This window comes from Protopterus annectens, chromosome 6.part0 (genome assembly GCF_019279795.1).
Source record: "Protopterus annectens isolate FY-2018-M chromosome 6.part0, PAN1.0, whole genome shotgun sequence".
Classification (NCBI taxonomy): Eukaryota; Metazoa; Chordata; order Ceratodontiformes; family Protopteridae; genus Protopterus; species Protopterus annectens.
The window spans coordinates 308955163-308975480 of record NC_056737.1 but is presented as its reverse complement, the minus strand read 5'-3'; the positions used below and the strand labels follow the sequence as shown (position 1 = coordinate 308975480).

The window sequence follows — 20318 nt, the reverse complement described above, 5'->3', positions numbered from 1 at the left end:
AATGCTCCATCAAAGTATGCAAGGTTTCTCCAAATGAAAAATCCTCAGGAGGTGATGCAGATGGGATGGATTCCTCTGCATCATAATCCTCATAGGGAGGTATAGACAATTCCTGATCAGAAGAGGAATCAGAAGAAATAGAAACCTGAAATGAAGATTCATAATCAGTGTCTTGCCTAGGCCTCTTATCAGGAGGCGGTTGGGAACCCCTGATCAAGGTAATTGGGTCTTCAGCCATTTTGATCATCTGTTTTTTGGGCATAGAAGCCTGTGCACGTGGGCTCATGCATCGTTTTTTTAGCTTTAGAAGCTGCTTTTGTCTATTTTTGAAGCTGGCGTCGGTTTTATATAAAAATGTTGAGGCCTGAATACACCCTCAGAAGCCGGTGCCTGCTCAGCGGCTCCAGAGACATCCGTGGGTACAATACTTTGAGAATCTCACGGCATACCGGACTCCACATGGGTCTCAGTAGGGGCCTGCGACTCGAAAGTAGTGGGTATTGGGGGCTACGAAAGCGCCTCACTGAGTACCGGTGAACCGGCGACTGGCTTAAGAGAAGCTTTGTCGTTGGTTTTGGACCTTGACGGTCTGTCTCTGTCCTTTTCTTTGCATTTTTTTGTGCACTCAGGTAGTCGGATTGCTATCCGACGACATTTCAGAGTAGTTAAATCAGTTTCCAAAGTATTTTAATGCAAAAATATACAGACGCTTAATAGTGCGTTGGTTAAATCCAGCACAAAACCGACAGCCAGGCACGTTGTGATCAGGGCCTAGGCAAGGAATACAGTATAAATGAAAATCTTTATGAGGTATTTGCTTCCCACAAGTAATACAATTAACTTTTTCCGACATCTGTATGGAGCAAGAAAAAAGTTTCCCCAATGGGGTACTTAGCTTTAAAGGAAGACTTTGGTTCCAAAACTCAAATTCGAATATTTCAGGAGTCTGCCGACCGGCACTTGCGAACTGCTTCTGCTTCGGGCACCACGCGGCATGAAAGACTAAAGAAAATGGTGTCGGCTGCTTGTTTTATACCCCTGACGACCTGACGTCATGGTAGAGGAGACAGCAACCGATGCAGGACCCAAGACTTTGGAATTCAGGCTGACTGAGGGCAACCTGCCAGCAGATTACCCAAATGTAATGACTGCAACAGTGAAACACGAAGAACATCTGATACATCCTACATTGTGCACTCACATACGAGTTCTGTTTGTGTTTCACTTACAAGTTTACTGAACTGCCAGTCTCCACTGCTGCAAGTCTTTATTTTGGTTCAAAATGTTCTAGTCAGCTGCTAACTCTGAAATGGCATGGTACCAGCCTTGAAAAGTAGAATCTCTTGTTTTAAAAGTCTGATCCTGTATCACACTGAGTAGAAATGAACAGAAACCAGAAAAAGTCTAATGCTGAATGTTCCCTCATGCTGAAGGAGGGAAACAAATAAATAGCCTCAAACAGGGGCAAAAAAACAAGTTATGAGGTACCAGACCCCAGGAACTATAGACCTATTAGCCTGACTAGCCTGATTTGCAAGGCCATGGAGCAAATCATCATGGACCTTAACAAAGATGTAGGTAATTTCCAAACACTTGACCCTACTCTGCTTGGATCTGTCAGCGGGAGATCATGCCTGTTAAACCTGGTGGACCTCTTCAAGACCGTCACCAGAGCACTGGACGAGGGGTAAACTGTGCATACAGCCTACCTGGCCTTGGCCAAACCTTTGCTACTATCCCCCACTTAGGCATTGACAAACTCATCCAGCTACGTATCAACCCTTACATCGTTAGGTGGGTCGTTAACTGGATCACTGATAAAACCCATACAGTCAAAATAGAGGACTCCATCTCCAACAGCAGACCCATAACCACTGGTGCTCCACAGGTATCAGTCCTGAGACCTCTACTGTTCGAAATCTATTTCTCTGAAGTATAAACAAAAACAAAGTCTGTGCCTGACAAAGTTTGCCGAGGACTGCAAACTGGGAGTGGTCATAGAATCCCCAAACAATGCCAACATCCTACAAGAGAATCTTATGCAAACATGCGATTGATGCCAAAGTCACAGTCAAACTCAATGCAAAAAGAATGTTATCATTCCTTTCAGTAACTATCAGTTCTTGCTAACTACCACATTAACAGAAACACCCTAAGCATCCATGAAGTGGTGAGAGTCCTGGGCACACAGATCGACAACAACCCTACCTTTGATAACAATGTCTTTACTCTACAGTGGAAAGAAGGGTATTCTATATTGCTCATCTCATGAGTAAGGACATTGCCTCCAGGAAAAAAAAGAAGTTATAACCTCCCTGTACTTTTCCCTCATCAGGCTACTAACGGAGTACAATGCCCCTTTTAGTGTGAACCTTTCCAGGCACCTGCAGCAACGAGAGAAACCACAAAAGTTCCTCACAGGAAGAATTCAAGGTATTCAGCATCTGTTCTATGTGGATCAGCTGAAATCACAGTCACTTTACTCTGTTTCATACAAACTACTCAGAGGCTATCTCTGCCTTGCGTATAAGGCAATCTTTGACTCTGCTGTACTGGAAATGCTGCTTATCTGCAAGTCCAATGGCTCGTGGGTAACTCAGTCTTAAGACCTTAACCTGGTATGTGACATTAAGCTCACAAAACAAAATAAATCCAACAGAAAAAAAAATTAGAGGCTCCACGAATAAGAAAAGAGTAAATTTATTGTCAGTTCACCCAAGAACAAGAACTTCCAAAGAAAAGTTAAGCACTTTCGCCCGGGACAATCGCAGACTATATCAGAACAATGTACAACACATAACACAAACTTTTTATCCAGCAAGCAAATGTAAGATGAAGCAACACCAGGCTATCATAAAACCGGCAACAGTTTATTCAGAAAACAGGCAAAGGCATAAGCGCTTTCGCAGTATTACAACTGCTTCATCAGATGCATAAAATCTATCTAGTTCGATGCCCATTAAATAAAGTGAAACAATCACATGACATCCTAGTGAAACTACATTTCAAACATATGCAGTACTAATAGCAAACATGTATAAAAAAGTGAATGTGTATAAAAGGTGTGGGATTAAAAGGGAGTTCATTAAAACTCCCTTCTTATTTAAAAAGAGGATGTGCTTTCAACATTGGTTTCAATGGCACTTTATCATTATTTATTCATCACGAGTTAATGCTAGTGAGGAAAATGTTAAGAACTGACAGATTTAGAAGAAAGGTTTGTAGCAAGGGGGTACGACAAGAAGGAAGTATCTGATATGTTAGTTGAAGTAATACAAAGAAGAATGTATGAAGGAAAGCCTTAATTTCCCTCACATCCACCTGCATATGTGTGAGAATAAGGTAAATGAGTTTAGGTGCAGGGTACCTGCAACATATTCTAAGGACTCCAAAGGTATAATTGACATTATTAAAAAAACACTGGAAGTCATGACCACAAATACAGAATTGAAAGCTATTAATAGGTGAATGTCCTAGCATAGTGTATAAGAAAAATAAACTTTAGGTCAGCTGCTATGTTAACCCCAAGTGTCTTATGGGGTATGACAGCAGGAAACGACATGATTCTTACAAAAATAAAATTAATACAAGACCTTGTTACAATTGCAGTTTTTACAATTATATAGATCAAGCAGGTGAATTTTTTCACCAAGACCATAACAAAGTCTATAAATTTTCAGTGGAAGCAACTTGTAACAGCAGTCATGTGGTTTACCTAGCAGTGTGTAAAACCTGCAGTAAATTTTGTCGGTAAAATGGACAGAAGACTGAAAGAAAGGGTAAGAGAACATCTGAATGACATAAGAAACACTATGGTTAGGAATGCATTAGCTAAACGTGAAGCAGACACATCCCCAGAGCATGCAGTTAGGTTTCAAGTTATAGATAAGGTACAGGAAAGTCTCAGGAGTGATGACATTAGAAATGAACCAGAGTGTTTAGAAAGCAAATGGATTATCAGACTAAGAGCAGATACAGGGTCAGGACTAAACGATAAAGTATACCATTGAAACCAATGTTGAAAGCACGTCCTCTTTTTAAATGAGGGAGTTTTAATAAACTCCCTTTTAACTCCCCACCTTTTATATACATTCACTTTTTTATACATGTTAACTATTAGTACTACATATATCTGAAATGTTATCTCTTTAAGACCTTCACTAGGATGTCATGTGATTTCACTTTCTTATTTAATGGGCATCGAATTAGATAGATTTTATGCATCTGATGAAGCAGTTGTAATACTGCAAAAGCGCTTATGCCTTTGCCAGTGCTGATTTCCTGAATAAACTGTTGCTGGTTTTATGACAGTCTGGTGCTGCTTCATCTTACTTTTGCTTGCTGGATTTATTTTTTGGTTCGAGAAGCATTTATTCAGCACACACTGGTATTATTGGACTTTTACAATATTTTTATGTATGAAACAGCCAATCATTAAACACTTCAAAGTCTCATCCCTCATTCATAATTAAAATTTAACCCTTCAGTGTTTCTTCCATAATAATTAAAATTAAACCCCCTATAATTAGTATTTAACGTTACATTTCCTACAATCATGGTTAGAAAAAATATATAATATTCACATAAAAAAATGTTCTCCTTAAAAAAGCAGATTAACACTACAATTCTGCAGCCCTTAACTTGAGAACACTGTTAACACTAATCTGTTCATTCAAACCAGGGGCTTTTGCAGCACCCAGTTTAAGTTGCCAGTATAATTCCTTGTATTCTAATCTGGCTTCCCAACATCCACCCCTGGGATCCAGTGTTACTTGTTCTAAAACAAAATACAAACTTGCCATTAGTACAACTTTTATGATGCCTGAACAGTGCATTAGCTTCTTTCTCATAGGCTATGTCGTACAAATGTTCGTATAGTCGTTTCCTCAAAGTCTTCTCCGTCTTTCCTATATACAAACTCAAACAAGCCTCACATGTAACCAAATACACCACCCCTCTACTATTACAATTATAAAGACCTGTAGATTTCAAATGTGCACCCTTAGCTTTCAAAAAAATCCCTTCCTTGACTGCCATACAAGCACACTGATTACAAAGCCCACACTTCTTATTCTCTTTATCATTGTAATTTTGTCTGTTCACCTTTTACATTCTCAAACATCTCCTTTAGGTTTATGTCTCTTTTCCTAATACACACAGGAGCCTCAGGAATAAATTTAGTTATATCCAAGTTAACTGCTAATACCCCCAGTATTTCTTAATATTTTCTACCTCAAAAGATACTGGGGAAAATGTATGAGCGAAGGCCATATTGTAACTTTCACTTCCAGTTATCCTATTGGTATTCACAACATTCCCTAACCCCAATAAAGGACTATATTTTTGTTCTCTATCCTTCACTACTTCTATTAATTTATCTATTAACCAGATCGGATAGCTTCATTGTGTAAAACGTTCCTTGATACATTTCATTTCCTTAATAAAAATATACTGTTCACTACACATCCTCAAAGCTCTGACCAGATGACCCTTAACCCCCTTTTTTCTGGGAAAATGGATGCCCACTATTAAAATGCAAATATGAATTGGAAAAAGTATCTTTTAAAAAAATCTTGGATTAAAAACAGTTATTAACACGATCCTTATAAATTGCAACATCCAAGTAATTAACAGCTAAGTTAGAGGTAGTATGAGTAAATCTCAAAAATTCAGTAGTCTCATTAATATACATCAAAAAATTATTTTAATTTATCTTTAGTACCCCTCCAAAACAAACAAATATTGTCCAAATACCTGGTATAATATGTTATATAGCTAAACCAGTTTGTACTGAATATAGACTTTTCCCAATAATATAAAATACAGTTAGCATACAAAGGGGAACATGCGGCTCCTATTGCTACTTCCTGTTCCTAGTATTCTCCGTTAAAAAACAAAATTGTTTCTTAGAATAATTTCCATAAATTCTACTAGTAAATTTACCTGGTCATTTTTTAAATACTTTAATTCTAACAAAATGTCCTGAAACCACTCAAGATCTTTTGTGTGTGGCATACTTGGGAATAATTCTACAACATCTATAGTTACAAATTCTAAGTTCTTGTCATATTTGACTGCAGTTACATTTTTAAGAAAATCCGAAGAATCCTTGGAAATGTGCGTTATTGAATTACCAAATTTCTTTAACAAATGGTCCACGTATAATGCTTGGGGCTCTGTTTTAGAACCAGCTCCTACCACAATAGGCCGAAACGGGGGGGTTTCTATATTTTTGTGTTTTGGGAATACCAAATAGTGCTGGAATATGTGGCTTAGAAACAAACAGAAAATCAAAAACTTTTTTGTCTATCGTTCCTTGAAACAAATGGTCCTTCATAAAAAAAAAATCAATCTTAGAATAGGCAATAGTAATCTCATTCTTAGACACAATACTGCCTATATTTTCATAATTTAAAATACTGAACATATGAGTCACAGTCAATCGAGTCCATAATTACCACCCCTCCCCCTTTATCTGGTTTCATTACTCGACAATTTCTCTGTAATAGTGTATGTACAAATTCCTTTTCCTCCTTGGTAAAACTGTTATCTACCCCTTGGTTTAAATGCTTCTTTATGTCTCGTACAACCAGTTCTTCAAATAATTTAAACGCTGGGTTTAGGGGTGGGTTAAAGACACTCTTCCTGTTCAACTCATTATAAATGTCTCTTTTACCCTTAAAGAAAAGATTCAACTTTAGTTTCTGTAAAAATAATTTTACATCTATCAAAGTGTTCATCAATCTTAAAGGTCTTACTGTCGCAAACTGGAAACCTTTTGTAAATGGTTCAAAATGGATTTTATTTATGACCAAATCTGTATAGCTGAAAAAACTAAAACACCCTAATCTACTCTATATCCCAGAATGAGTAACAGTATCATCATCAGTTTCTGTCATTCCTTTGTCTAATCCCACTGGAAATCCATGTGGAAGTTGCTCAACTGCTGATTTTTCCCTCTTCCCCATCCCTTTCCGCTTCCTCCCCCTCCCCTATATTGGTTGAGCACCCTGGTGTTGTTCAATCCCTGTCTCTGAGTTATCCATTGGCTCCTTTTAGAGGGGGATATTATAAAGGGGAAACTGGGGACTCAATATCATCAAAATGCACTTCATTAAGCCCACTGTTACTGTTCACCACTGTCTCTACAGGCCTTTGATTAAATACACTTTTTGGGGGTGGATATGCTCTCCCTTCCCTATTAACAAGTCTCTCTGCATTTTTCGCATTTTTTTGTTTAAAACATTATTGCAATGCGAATCCTCCTCTTTAAACAAATTAGTATAATTAACTTTTTCAGCGCTAAACATTAAATCAGCAGCAATTCCATTATATAAAACATTAACATCTTTGAGTACTTTCTCCTTTTTCAGCTATTAATTTCGCACCATAAGGTTTAACATTTCAATACTAAAATTATTAAACAATTCAAGCTATACTTTGTGAACTACACTGTTCAACACAACATTAATAATAAATAATATAATTTTTAATAAAAGGGAGCCCCTTCAGAACTCTCCTAACCAATATGCATTCATTTAGATAGTCAATTTCCATTTGGATGTTCTGCAACACCAATAAACTCTCTTTAAATGTTTTCAACATGTCCAAAAAAGTTTCATTTGTCTCTAGTCCATTCTCAACAAAACTGAACTTCTTACCGGTCCACACATGAAAACTAAAAATGTCTGTAGTTGTATTAATGTCCCCGGTAATGTTAAAATTGTTCAAGTTATTAAATCCATTACTCATTTGCTGCAAGCGTGTCTACGCCACCCACTGCTGTTGACTGCACAGACATCTCCACACCTCTCAATAGACCTCTCGTTTGCATAGTCTTTGATTGGCTGCCCCAAAGAACGGCTGTTGGTTTCCTGGCAACGCAGACAATCCGGAACACAGACTAGCTGACAGATTCGCTGCTATCGGTGTTAAAATGTCCATAAGTTTATAGAATTCACCTCTTGTGACTGGACTGTTGTCATTTAAAGCACCATTTCCTTTTGTATTCCATCCCATGTAATAGTATGCTCTACTTTCTCGGTCATGGTGCCTCAAAAAGACCACAAGCTCACAAAACGAAGCAAGTCCAACAGAAAAAACAAATTAGAGGCTCCACGAATAAGAACAGAGTAAATTTATTGTCAGTTCACCCAAGGACAAGAACTTCCAAAGACATGTTAAGTGCTTTCACCCGGGACACTCCCAGGCTTCATCAGAACAATATACAACACAAAGAATCAATCAAGGGCTTGTCTGAATGAACAGATTAGTATTAACAGTGTTCTCAGGTTAAGGGCTGCAAAACTGTAGTCTTAATCTGCTTTTTTTAAGGAGAAAAGTTTTTTACGTGATTATATATTTTTTCTAACCATGATTGTAGGATATTTAATATTAAATCCTAATTTTGGGGGGTTTAATTTTAGTTATTATGGAATAAACATTGAAGGGCTACATTTTAATTATGAATGAGGGGTGAGGCTTTGAAGTGCTTAATGACTGGCTGTTTCATACATAAAAAGATTGTGTTTTGAGCTGTACATCGTTCTGATGAAGCCTGGTTCATAGGTTGATACTAGGCTATCAGCCCTAGGGAATATACAAGCCTAGCCATAACAATTCCCTGGCTATTTCTTCCCACACTATTTACTTCCCTGGACCCATGTCTAGCAGGGTGACTGACGTGATCCCCGGGGTGAATTTAATTTCTCCCCATCCAATTGTCAAGGTTCCTTTTGAAGAGGGCCAAAGAGGCACTCTGCTTGACATATATGGGCGATCAATTCCAGAGTTTGGGGAGTCTCTGGGTCAGGAACCTATCCCTCCAGCATGTTTTGTTTATTGTGATGATGAGGTTTAGATCCCTGGAGCGTGTGGCTCTGAGGGATTGGGATTTCTTTAAGTGTAGCATGTCCAACAGCTCTGGGTTTGTCATGGCCTTGTATGTTAAGCAGAGACTGCCTCTGAGTAGACTATATGCAACAGAGTATAGCTGGAGTTTTTTTTTAAGGCGGTCAGCATAGGCATCTGCTTTAGACCTGTGATTCTTTTAGTGAGGTATTTCTGTGGCCTTTCCAGTTGTTGCAGATGTCTTGAGAGGTACATACCAAACGGGGCGTTGTATTCTACAATGGGTCTAATGAGGGATGAGTACAGTGGGACAATGACCTCCTTTTTACTGGATGAAAAGTCTTTAGTGATGAGGAGCGCCACATAGGATTTCCTGACTGTTGTGGGAGTGTGCCAGGCAAAAGTGCTTAACTTGTCCTTGAAAGTTCTTGTTCTTGGGTAAACTGACAATAAATGTACTCTGTTGTTATTTATGGAGCCTCGAATTTGTTTTTTCTGTTAGTGTGTGACATTAACAGAACCTGCTGGAGGGACAGATTTGTCTCCCAAAAGTTATCACATCTGTTGAACAGACTCCCAGTTCATATTAAGCACAGCATCTCTTTGGCCCTCTTCAAGTACAATCTGGACGACTGGATAGGTAATTGTAAATTCACCCCAGGAGTCCCACCTGTCTCTCTTGGACAAGGGCATTAGGTGCTGACTGAGAAAACAAGGGCAGAACTTGTCTGGGCTTGTAAACGCCCTAGGGTCATTCGCCTAGTAACTTCCTATGACAGACAGAAAAGTCTAGGTAAACTATAAGCCAAAGAAAAACTGAACATCCTGTTGCATAGAGAGTGCCGACTCTGGGTTTCATCTGTTATTTGCATACTAGGTAGGGCTACACTGGAATTCTGGAAGGGAATTAGAGAACCCCTGAGAAATACAGAGTAGGCAGACACAGCCCAGGGAGGCTCACCATGACAAGTTACTGGGAGCAGGTGCATCTTGGGATATATTGGGACTATACATTTAGAGATAATCAGACATGACTTCTGGGTCAAGGAGTTCCAAAAAGGAGTCTCAGGGTGTCCTACACCTGCACAAGTGAAGCAGTCTTAATGGTGTCCCTGAAAACTAAAAAGAAACAACAGCTATTATGATACAAAGGGAATCTGGTGTAAATACCCTGTTTGCTTGTTAGAGAGCCTAGAAGAGAAAGACTTACATTTGGTAAGCACCGTTTTGGTTGCTGACAAGCTTAGAGGAAAGACTATCACCTAAAAACTGAAAAACTACTTAAAATTGTGAGGCGCTTAACATAATTGCACATGTTTCATTATATTCAGCATTGTAATACTAACTTTTGAGATTTCTTGCCTGCTGGAGTTGGCAGTTCTACCCCCCCTCGCTTTTGACATCAGCACAACAGTTGTATGAAGGGTCATCAGCCTGTATCAACTTCAGGTCTTTCTTGCCCAAAATTCTGTGTACCAGCACTTAGGATTTTAAGTCTAATCTGCCCAAGTTGTAAACCTGTACTAAGGGGGTATGATGCATCTGAAGAATGACCTAATATGGAGTGGAAGAAGGTGAATATGTTATCCACCTCAACTTTATTGAAAGGATGAAAGAGGGGGCTGGCAGGAGTGTAGTAGTAGTACTAAAACAGTGAATTTACTTGAATACCTACAATCAAGTTAAATTCCTAACAAACACACTATTCTTCATAGTTCAGTGTTACAGCAATGACTCTTGGGATGACTCCCAGAGCTATATAAAATGGGGTTGGTTGGCTTGTGACATGACCAGGGAACACCAATTCCTGTAGAATGACTGGCTAAACATCCTACCCTGGCCATGGCTCCCAGTCTGTAATGTCTGGCAAAGCTGTAAACCAAGTACTAGGTTGCTGTTTCCAGAACTGCTATACTAGAAACTCCTCTTAGAAAGCTTGTGATGGCAGCTGTAGTCCTGGCAAGAGTGGGGCCTGACTGAAGAAGGGGCTGGTTTACCATGGTGTCAATAATAAATGGCAATGAAGTGAGCAATCCAACTGGAAATGGTTGTTTTCATTACCGACTTCCCTTTTCTCTTTGTAAAGATAACAAAAAAGTTGGTCTGTTTTTTTATCTGACTTTGTCCCGTCTAAGAAAGCCCTAGTTGTTTGTGTACATCAAAGGAGTATAAAATCAACTCACTTTTGTTCTTTCAAAATGGTCAGAACACGGATAAATGTATTGCCTGGTTCAGTGATAGCTCAGTTACTACACTGAGCATAATGGTGGGATTGGTACACAGAGTGACTCCATCCTTGTGAAAGACCAGCAAAAGCTCTATGCTCGCTCATCAGGACTTGCGATTCTTACATCTAGTAATGGTCAAGGCTACCAGAAAAGTAGTTTTCCACTCGGCATCTTGATTAAATAAGAAGCTGTTGGTTCAAAGAGTTGCAGTACAAAATTTTTTTATAAGAAAATTTAGGTCCCAAAGAGCAACCATCTTTTTCCTGGGTAATCGTAAGTGAATGAATCCTTTAAGAACCGTTTTACAGGCAGCAGAGAATAAACAGAAGGATAAGGTAGCAGACAGATTGAAACGTATGATGCATACACTTTGACAGTTGCGTAATACCAGCCTTGTTTAAAAAGGTCTGAGACCCAACTAAAAACCATAGGTTCATAGCCTAGTAAACGCATATGAACATAACCACAAGGGCCTTTTTAAGCCAGGCCATGCATCCCAAATCTCTGAAGAGTTCTGATACCTTTGATAAGTGTAAGCATGGGCCTGGGAGATGAACCATTTACAGGTTACCGGTTTGACATAGGTGTCAAAACAGGGATGAATTTCCGGTTTCCCATCCAATTGTCCAGGTTGCACTTGAATTGGATTAGAGAGGAACTCTGCTTCACATGGATGGAGGAGCCTGTTCCAAAGACGGGGTAGTCTCTGGGACACATACCTATCTCTCCAGCATGTCCTATTTATATCACAGGCAAGATTTAAGTCTTTAAAACAGGTAATTCTGGTACTGTTTGCTTTGTGGATATGCAGGAGGTCCATCAGAGTGAGGTCTGACAATGCCCTGTATGCCAGGCATAGATCTCCTCTCAAAAGCCTGTAGGGGACAGAATACAGGCATAGGGCCTTGAGGCAGTCTGCATAGAACATATTACTTATGCCCTGTATTCTTTTAGTGAGGAACCTCTGTGGACATTCCAGTTGTTTGATATACTTAGTTAGGTACATACCAAAGGGGCACTGTACTCATTGATAGATCTGATGAATGCCGAATACAGTGGAGCAATGACTTCCTTGGACTTAGATGCCACACCTTTGTTTATAAGTTGCACAACATAGAATGATTTCCTCACCACTGTAGACACATGGTGAATACTACCTGTGTGTGTCCCTAAGTCCCAGAGTACTGGGTCAACCTCTAAGGGGTGTGCTGTCAATATGACAGTTACCAGGGATGGATGACTTCCCAAAGGATACTATTATGCATTTATTGGCATTTAGTTTCAGTCCATGACACTGACACCAGTTGTTTGTCTGTGTCGGCCCTTCCTGGAGAACATCTGTGTCAGTGTGAGATTCAATGACAGCTGCTAATTTGCAATCTGTAAATTTAGTCACCCAGAGACCACTGACATTGGCCTTGACTTCTGATAAGTAAATGCCAAAAAGAAGGGGTCCAAGGACTGATCCCTGAGGGACTCCACTTGTGACTGGCCTCTTTGTAGAGGTGGACTCCACAATTCTAACGTCCTGGGTCCTGTTTGTGAGCCAGTTGGCTATCCACTGGGTGGCATATGGGTTTGTACTTAACCTCTTGAGTTTGTCAACAATGCCAGAGTGGGGTATTGTGTCAGAAATTAATGGACATGCTCCACCTCAAAAAATCCAAATCCATCAGAGCCACAAGAGCAAGAGACTTAAACCTCAACACAGATATAAATAGGACGTGCTGGAGGGACAGATTATCACCCAGAGACTCAGACTCCCTATGCTGTGGAACAGAATCCCGGTCCATGTGACACAGAGCACCTCGCTGGCTCTGTTCAAGAGGAATCTTGACCAGTGGATGGGAGATCGTAGGTTTACCCCGGGGATCATCTCTGTATCACTGCTGGACAGAGGCACGGCAAACTAATGGGTATAGTATTCTTCAACCTAAGGGGTGGTGAAAGCCACACAACTCTGGCTAGGCTTATAAATGCCCTAGGGCAGATAGCCTAGTATGAACCTATGAACCTATGTCTTGGCCAGGTCAAGATAGGTAGTGTGAACGATTTTGCCCTTATACCTTGCTTTGGTGACCTTCTCAAAGAAGTCCACCGGGTTGAGTAGGCATAATCTGCCGTTTACGAAATTAAAGTGGGTTGGGTCCAGTGTCTGGAGAGTTAATATATCTCTATTGATTATCTCCATGATGATTCTTTTCCATGGTTTTACATACAAGACTAGTGAAACTTATGGGTCTGTAGTTTCCAGGGTCTGTAGATGGCCCACCTTTGTGCAGACAGATAACTGTTCCCTTTCTCCACTCATGAGGCACAAAGCCCATTTGAAAGCTACAGTTAAACAGTAATTCCAAAGGTCCTGATAGATCATATTTCCTGCTATTTAGAAGGCATCCTGGAATATTGGCTGGGCCCAATGATGCAGTGTTCTTGGTCTTAGAGAGAGCATTAAGGACCTGTTCTCTAATGATAGTAGGGAGAGTTAAATTTGATGATATTTCCTGAGGAAAGGTTGAGGTGGAGAGAGGAGTAAAGTTGTAGCTGAATTTATCAGTTAAGAGGTTTGCTATATCTTCTGGCTCAGTATAGCTAGCTCCATTTACAATGAGCTATGCACACAAATGTTGAGGTTGCGGACATAGCTAAAGAATGCTTTGCGGTTGTCCTTGGCCTGGGAGGCCAAACTTACAACAAATTTGGCTTTGGTAGACTCTATTTGTTCTCTGAATTGTTTGTTTAGTTTAATGAGTGTGCTTTTATCCTGCTGGGTGCAGCACCTCCTAATTTTTGCCATGATTTTCTTCCTCCAGTTATACAGTCTTTTGATTTTGTGATTCCACCAGGGTGGCTTGTTTTTTGAGTTAGTTCTGTACTTCTTCCTGGTGAATACAGCTGCCTCTATGCAGCTATTAACATGCTCGTACATGGTTTCTGTGAACATTTCTGCACAAGCAGAAGTGATCTCAGGGTTTATAGGGGGGCTTGAAATGTTGCCAGGCTCTCACTTAATAGCAGGAGGTCAGCCTTAGAATAGTTCCTGAATATTCCTGGTTTAGCTGGGGGTCCAGGTTTTATCTTTACTTTAAAGGAGACCGTTTTGTGGTCTGACCTTACCAGGGAAGGCATAACAGTAGGGGATGTGCAGCACTCTCCCATATTGGTGAGGACCAGATACAGTATGGCTGCACCCCTGGTTGGTGTATTGATTATCTGGTCCAGGGTGTTTGTGTTTACAAAATCCAGGAATCTCTGTGCATGTACATTTGATGTTGTACAGGATTCCCAGTTAACAATGGGGTAATTAAAGTCACCCATGAATATGGTATTGGGTTGGATGGTTAGTGTTTCTAATAAGTTTAAATACATGGTATGGGTTTCCTGGGTCATACAGGGGGACCTAAAGTTTGCAAGGAAGTGGTACTGGATTTTACCTATGGTGATCTGAACATGGAGCAGCTCAAGTGCACTGTCCTGTCTGACCAAACTTGAAGTATATTTATTTCTGATGTAAACAGAGACACATCCACCTTTAGTCCCTGCCTGTGAAGTAGCTGGTCTAAATGTGTGGAAGGCATTATAACCCAGCAGTGTTGGTCTGCTGTCCACGGCTTTAAACCATGTCTCAGACTGCACAGACATCAGCATTCTCTAGGGTAGAGAGAGCTTCCAGGGAATAGAGTTTTGTTTAGGCTCCTAGCATCAAGCAGTAATACCGTTAGATTTTCTTGGTTTTGATTTGCTATGTCGGATGCACTTCCAGTTTGGCATCGACTAAAAAAGGCATTATGAGAGAAGACAACATTTTAGCTAATATTCGAAAGCCTAGAGGAAAGAGGTGCAGACCATCCCTGGCAAAGCAACATGGTCTGCTGATAATCTCCTTCCATGCTGACAAATATTGCACGCCCTTAGAATGACACCAGAAATTAAGCCAATTATTAAAGTCAATCATCTTTTGTTCGTATTGTAGCATCATCCTTGGAGAAGGTAAAATGCTGCTTAGTGCTAGGCTCATACCAGCCTGAGACACATATTCCAAAAGCTCTATGATGTCACTCTTCATATAGTCTAGGGTGGTACATCTCAAGTCATTTAGTTCCACATGGACTATGACTAAGTCATATAAGTAATTGTGATCCAATGACCCGAGTGTATGCGTAATGTGGCAGATCCAAGCAACTGACCGTAACTTTCTCCTTACTCAGCCTGGTGAGAGGGACATCAATGGGTCTTACAATGGAGTGTCCAATGACTAGAATGTTTGACTTTGTGGTGACTTGCCTTATAGGCTTAGAGGTAGAGGCTCCATGAGATGTAGCTGTGTGTGTTGATGTGTGTGTTGTTTTGAAAGTGGGTGTTTGGGGCTACTGAGGGTATTTCTTATGTGTACTTTGTCTAGGAGGTATTTGTGGTTTAGGAAGGTTACATTTAGTGCCTCAGTATATGTGGGTCTACATGTCTGCTTTGAATTGTGCGTGATGGGTGCAGCATGTGTACTAACAACCTTATTGACATGAGTATTTTTATGTGACAGCTTTCCCTCCAATGACATTGTGTAAATACATTTCACATACCATATCAGATTATTTGAGAATTAACTGGTTGCCAATAAACATAAGGCAGTTCCCTACATTGCCTCGGGATACCCATATCCACCAAGCCAATAATGGGGACAGTAGGAAAGTTCACATCCATGGCAACAGACCCTTTTTTATTGATTAAACTGTTGATGTGAGAATATCAATCACTGTCAGGAGTACCTGGTTTGCAACTATGAGGACAGTGCTCGTCACTGCAAACTAGTTGTCCTGTGTGCAACTAGATACTGGAGAAATTTACATTGTGCTTTTACAGAAACAATGTCACTCAATGTGTCCGAGTCTGTACAGAGCACTGCCAAATACTTGAGGGGAAACTAAGACGTATACCCTGAAAAATTAAGGATAAAGTATTTAGGCAGATATTTTGAAGTTAGAAAGAAATCAAGCAATACTTACTGAAAACAAAAAAAATAGCTCGTCAAGAATGATTGAAAAAGGGGAGTCTCGTATGAATGGCTACTGCCTGGCTACTACTAATGCTGGTCTCACCAAAGCTTCACTCTGTTGGGATACAATACTCCTTTGCTTCTTCTCTTACCAGAAGCAAAATGCTAGCACCAATCCCACGAAGAGAAGCAGGCCACAGCCTGTTTGGTGATCCACAGTCTTGTCCCAGATGATGCAAAGGTCAGTAGGCTTGTAGCCTTTTGCTGGTAGATGCTTAGAATAGCAACAAGACTAATCGGGTACATTAAGCACAGACACACACTCTCCAACCAGTCAGGAATAAATGCACTCTGCTCCTACTCTTAAATGGATCAGAATATAAACACAGATTTCAAACAGTCAGCTATAAAGCAGTTATTAGGCTTACTGGTGATCAGCAGTCTCCAAGAAATAATGTCACTGTGCTCCTTCTCTCACCAGTAGAAAACAGAAGCACTAATCCCAAAATGACTAATGAGAGGCAGAATGAGCAGCTGAGCTTGACTGGATTGTTGTCCTCCAAACAGGCATGAATGGGAAAACTATTCCACTTAACCATGTAAGATTTTCTGGTCTACCTCAAAATGTGGGAAACATCCACAGAAAATAAGTCCCTGGAAAAGATGAGCACAAGAGCATCCATCCTCTCAGAGTCAACGTCTTCAAGTGTATGACTGCCATATACCCTGCGACAAAAGGTCCACATGTTTGGGCAGCATCACCAATTTCTCTTTGGTCATGCTCAAAAAAGGGGGATCCAGTAGTACTGTATGATCCAGGAAGGAGCTATCCCAAATCATCCTCCCTGATTCTTCTGTAACACCCTGGTAATGAGAAGGTAAGGAGGAAAAGCATGAAGAAAAAGACTTGTTCAAGGGAAAGCGAAGGTGTCTGTCATGCAGTCACCCCGTAGAGTCCTAAAACAGAATTTGCTGAATAGTCTATTTTCAGGAAAAGCAAAAGCACATTTCATTTGTCAACTAAGTCCAGGGAAAACACTTTTCAACATCCATTTGTTGGGAGTTCAGATAGCTGTCTGCCAGGCAAGTTGTCTTGCTTGGAGCATATTGGGCCAATGGAATCAGCCCTGGGTCCGGAGTGCAACCTTGTTTATGCATCACATATCACTCTAGCATTTTCTGTTTGGTAACTCAGGGATCCTGGCTTCCAGCTGTGTCCGAATGCTTTGATAGCTAGGATAAATGTCATTTCTTTCATGTTTATATGTCTACTGAACATCCTGTTATCACAGACACTCTATTTTCAGTTCTTCTGAGTGGAGTCCTCAGGCAGAATCTGATGAATCTGTAGTTAAATTAGGGAACAGCTTCCAGTCTGAAACAAACTGCAATGTAGCCAAATTTTCTCTGTCCACCACTGGAGCTCTTTCTTTATACGAGAGAGATGTGAGTATGTCTGCTTGCACAGAATGCAGACATTTATACCAATGGTACTTTAGGTATCACTGGAGTTCTCATGTGGAATCAGGTAAGGGAAACCATTAAGATGGACACCTTGTAACCAAGAAAAGTACAGTTTTGTACCTACCACAAATCTAGATGTTCGAGTGTTCACCCTGCTGCAGTCATCACGCTTGGGTTATCTTGTCGTCAGGCGGTCCCGCAGTCGGCCGGAATTCCAAAGTCTTGGTCTGGCGTCGGTTGCTGTCGCTTCTTCCCTGACGTCAGTGCACCAGGGGTATATATATTGCATCAGACGCCATTTTCTTCAGTTTTTCTTGCCCCAGATGTCAGGTGCCCCCAAAAAAGTGGTCAGTAATTAGTACCAAATTAAGCAATTTTTGCACAAACACAAAATCCCTCCAGCTATAAGCAAATACATCAGGAAGGTATTGTAGAGATTTAGCCAGTTAGAAAAGAGGGGATGGAGGGAGGGTAACCTGGACTGCAGCAGGGTGAACACTCGAACATCTACATTTATGATAGGTACAAAACTGTACTATGTTCATCGTGTTACCCTGCTGCAGTCATCACACTTAGGTAGAATCACACAGCTAAGGATGGGTGGAGGAGTCATAGAGGGTTAGAGGAGGCTAGAAGGCCCTGCAGAACTGCAGTGGCGAAGCCAGCTCTAGTCTTAGAGTAAAGTGGTAAGTGATCGTGTTTGGTAAAGGTGTATACTGAACTCCAAGTTGCAGCTTCCAAAATCTCCTTGGTTGGAACCCCCTGAGGAAGGCTGTAGATGTAGCTGTTGCACTGGTAGAGTGGGGCCTAATGGTAGCAGGAACTGGTTTTCCATGATGGGTATAGCAAAAACGAATGCAATGTCCTATCCATTTGGAAATGGTTTGTTTTCATATAGCCTTCCCTTGTGAAGCTGTAGCATAGGATACAAAGAGCTGGTCAGATTTTCTGAAAACCTTAGTTATATGCAAGTAGTGGATGTCCAAGGAATGCAAGAGTCTTTCTCCTTTGTTCTGTGGATTTGGGAAGAAGGAAGGTGGGTAAGTGGATGGTTTGATTTAAGGCCACACTGGAAACCACCTTAGGCATGAAGGAAGGATTAGTTCATAGAGAAACTCGGTCTTGATGGAAAATGAGGAAAGGTTCCACTGCCATTAGTGCCTGCAGCTCTGAGACTCTTCTAGCTGAAGTTATTGCTAGCAGCAGGGCAGTCTTCCATGATAGAAACTGTAGAGCTGCAGAGAAAGCTGGCTCAAAGGGAGGTAGCGTACGTTTTTCCAGAACAAAATTGAGGTCCCATGTTGGTGTAGGTGCTCTCGTGGGGGCCTAATGTTTTTTGCCCCTCTGAGGAACTGCCTTAGAAATGGATGTGAAAATAAGGGTGGATCGGTGTTGTAGAGGGCTGAAATAGCTGATGCATGGATTTTATTGGAAGAAAAAGAAAGTCCTTTGTGCAACATCTCAGTTAAATACTGTAGAAACTGAGGCGTGTGAGGCTGAAGTGTGTTTTGGCCTTTAGCTTGGTTCCAGGCACAAAACCTTCCTGGTGCTGGGCCTCCTAGCTTCCAGAATAACATCCATAACTGCTTGGGAAAGAGGAGCTGGCTGGATGCTTAGGTGACTTGCCATGCAGTCAGATTTAAGGTTTTGAGCTGGCTGTGAAGAATCTGATTGTTTTGCTGTGTGAGCAAATGGGCAATTTGTAGTAAAATCCAAGGAGGGTTCTGGGCCATATATTCCTCAATAGTGGGTACCAGTGCTGGCGCGGCCAGTCTGGGGCTATGAGTATCAGTCATGGTCTCTCCTTTCTGACTTTCAGAAGCACCTTTGTGAGGAGAGGCAATGGAGGGAAGGCATATACTGTCAGGTTTTTCCAACTGAATGAGAGTGTGTCCACTTTCCAAGCTTGATGGTGAAGTGTCCTTGTACAAAAATTTGTTAGCTAATAGTTTTGAGGACTGGCAAACAGGTCTATGTCTGGAAGGCCCCATTTTTGAGTTATCATTGCAAATACTTGTGGATCCAGTTTCCACTCGTGGGGATCCATGATGTTTCTGCCGAGGTCGTCTGCCAATGTGTTCTTTTTTCCTGGCAGGAATTAAGCTTGTAACTGAACTTGGTAAGCCAGAGCTGTGTTCCACAAGGTCATTGCTTGCCTGCATAGAGGGTAGGAGTGTGTGCCCCCTTGTTTGTTTATGTACCACATTACTGTGGTGCTGTCCGTCCTTATTGTAAGTTGTCCTGGATGTAATAGATTCTTGAAGGCTGTCAGAGCATTCTGTACAGCTAGCATCTCTTTTTGATTGATGTGCAGATTCCTTTGATCTGCAGTCCATATGCCTTGAACGTACTGTCCTGCCATGTGTGCCCCCCAGGTGTAGTCCGATGCATCTGTTGTCATAGTTTGCCTGGCTGGGGCAAGGTGAAAGGCTGACCCTTGTTGAGGTGACATACCTGTGACCACCATAGAAACTCCTGTTGTAGGCAGGGAATAAGAGATATCATTGTGTCCAAGCTGTGGCTGTATTGAGACCATACGCTTTTTAGATACCCCTGTAATTTCCTCATATGCAGCTTTGCAAATGGTATTAGTAGTATGCAAGATGCCATGAAGCCCAAGGCCTGCAGAATTTTTCTTGCAGGTAGTTGGGTCTTTGTTGCCATTGTTTTGAAATATTGAGTCGGTTGTAGTTGTTTGTCTGGCGTCAGATAAGCCTTCTGGGCCGTTGTATTCAAGCTGGCACCCAGGAATGTCACATTTTGTGAGGGCACTAGTTTTGATTTCT

The 20318-nt window shown here is 41.0% G+C and overlaps 1 protein-coding gene across 1 annotated transcript in view; it reads right to left on the bottom strand.

Annotated features, from left to right (window-relative positions):
- Positions 1-20318, bottom strand: part of RTF1 (RTF1 homolog, Paf1/RNA polymerase II complex component) — a 2150039-nt gene that overhangs the window by 1385131 nt on the left and 744590 nt on the right. The window lies entirely within an intron of this gene.